This window comes from Falco cherrug, chromosome 6, assembly GCF_023634085.1.
Source record: "Falco cherrug isolate bFalChe1 chromosome 6, bFalChe1.pri, whole genome shotgun sequence".
Lineage (NCBI taxonomy): Eukaryota > Metazoa > Chordata > Aves > Falconiformes > Falconidae > Falco > Falco cherrug.
Genome location: NC_073702.1, coordinates 6,202,501 through 6,204,749, shown reverse-complemented (window position 1 = coordinate 6,204,749; position 2,249 = coordinate 6,202,501). Strand labels below are relative to the sequence as shown.

Genomic DNA, 2,249 nt, shown 5'->3' with positions numbered 1-2,249 from the left:
AAAAAGAACTTAGATGTCCATTTGTCACCAAAGCACCCCGTAAGAGATGCATTATTGCTGTAGAACATTTCAAGTTTACCAACACCCAAGTGCAACCAGACTGATGTTGTATATATGCACTTGCCCATTCTCACCAGTATTTCCACTTAATAATGAATGGTTTTTCTTTACACAATCAAATTTAAAGCTTTGAAAATAACATTTTTTTGATTTTTTCCACAATATTCATCACCACATGCAATTTAGTTTTCTGATCATTTTGCTAAAAAACTGCACCAATATCAGAACAGTGCAAATCATATTTAATTTTTAAAGTTATAATGGCTTGAGTTCATAATTAGAGGGAACACTGTCAAGATTCAATATTTTGCTTACTCACCATTGCTCGCACTCCATTAAAACACTTTCCTGTCAATTTTGCTCCCCCTTTTTTTTAAAAAAACAGTAGTCCCCCCATGCTTTTATCAGAGTTGAAATTAAGGATATGATCCACAATTTCAACACACATGGTGCCTTAACAGCAATGTTTTTATGCACTTCCATCAACTGTTGCAATTCCATAAATATATTATCCCACACCCCCCCCGCCCACACCCCCCACACCCCCCCCGACATTTCCAGACCAAGAACTAGTCTCTAGCACTTGTGATCCCACAAGTGTTTTAAGTTTTTTAGCAATGGAGAGATTTCAAGATTAAGAAATCTGAGGACCTGCCTTCTCCTACAGCCCCCAGTGTTTTTATTTTATAGCAAGTTCAAAATTGGTTTCCACATCTTGACAGTGTTCCTTATAAAACCGTATGACAGTAAAAGTGCCAGTAGGCATGGCAACCTCTTTGAAGGGAGCATTTAAACTCCTTGGCACTGGGAATACCAGCACCAAGGATTACATTGAAATTCAAAATTATACTTTTAAGGCTACAATTAGCAAACCCACTTTCCATAAGCCTAATGTTCTATCACTAGATTTGAAAATTCAGAAGCTAACGCAACTGTATACTTTTATGCTCAAATTTGAGGAAAAAAGTTACTTTTCTTTAGCAAGGGCAGTACACGAAACTGTGGTAGCAAATGTCTCTTAAGCATTGACTACTCATTTCACCATCATTCACTTACTTTGTCTTAAAAGTTCAAAACTGGCAAGGCACATTTACATATTCCAATGAATACTTGACAATTTTAAATTACACTTCATGTCCCAGCTATCCCAGTAATTGACATACAACATACTAAAATGGTTTATTAAGATAACAAAAAAAAAAAATCAATTAATGTGAAACATACAGGCTATTGGCAACCACTATTCTAAAAATTATGTAAATACAAGTAAACATACTGAAATGTGTGCGATTCTAAGTTTTTAACCAGAAGATCTCTGTACTAACACACATTTATATTAATGACACATAAAAAAAATAAAAACTTTATTACAAAAATAAGTTACACTCGCCTCCAGCTTACAGTATAAAACAATTTTATTTGCAGGAATGCAAAATGATTGTTTGCCATGAGCATTTTCAACATATGACATGTCTAATTTTGTTAGAATTTGCATTTACTGGGGGAACTGGTGTGTATAAAACCTTAATTAGGTATAAGCTTCAATTTTCATTGTGGTGCCTATGGGTATGTGGTATAACTGCAGTATCCCTTTGGGCAGGGGGTTAAGGGAAGCTCTTTATGCCAAGTCCAAAGTAAGTCATAATTCCATCTGTCTTTTACCTATATGAAGTTGGACTTGGCAAAGTTCTTTGTTTTGTCTTTTTTAAGGGTGGTTCAATAGAGGATGCTTCACCACTGAACACTCACTGTCATCAAGGTGCTTTAGAAAATTAAAAACATAGCACAAATGATTGTACTCTACTCTACTCTACAGGTTATCATGATCTGCGTAAGAGAAATGGAAAGCTGATCCACATGTTTTTACAGTGATCAGCAGTAAGAAATGCACTAATGAAAACATACCTTTTACCTAAAAAGCTAAACTACAGCCATATACTATTCTATGATTTATGAAAAACTTCAAAATATCCAAACGTCAGGCTTCACTGTACAGTTGTCAGTTTTAGTCTGACCTTTTATAAAGGGACACTGCAGTATTTAGTACAAGTTGCTGATGCACTTTTTTTGAACATCTGATGTCTTACAAAAGTAACATCTTGCTAAACTATTATACATCCAAATAACTACAATATCTGAAGAAGCAAGGCTGCTTTTTCAGCCACAAAATACGACAAAAGCAAGGCCTG

The 2,249-nt window shown here is 35.0% G+C and overlaps 1 protein-coding gene across 4 annotated transcripts in view; it reads right to left on the bottom strand.

The window, feature by feature from the left end:
- Positions 1-285: 285 nt before the first annotated feature.
- Positions 286-2,249, bottom strand: part of SYNCRIP (synaptotagmin binding cytoplasmic RNA interacting protein) — a 26,244-nt gene continuing 24,280 nt past the window's right edge. For all 4 annotated transcript variants that reach the window (XM_055713431.1, XM_055713432.1, XM_055713429.1 and 1 more), the window contains exon 12: positions 286-2,249. This exon is cut by the window's right edge. The gene's annotated coding sequence lies outside the window, so the exon portion shown is untranslated.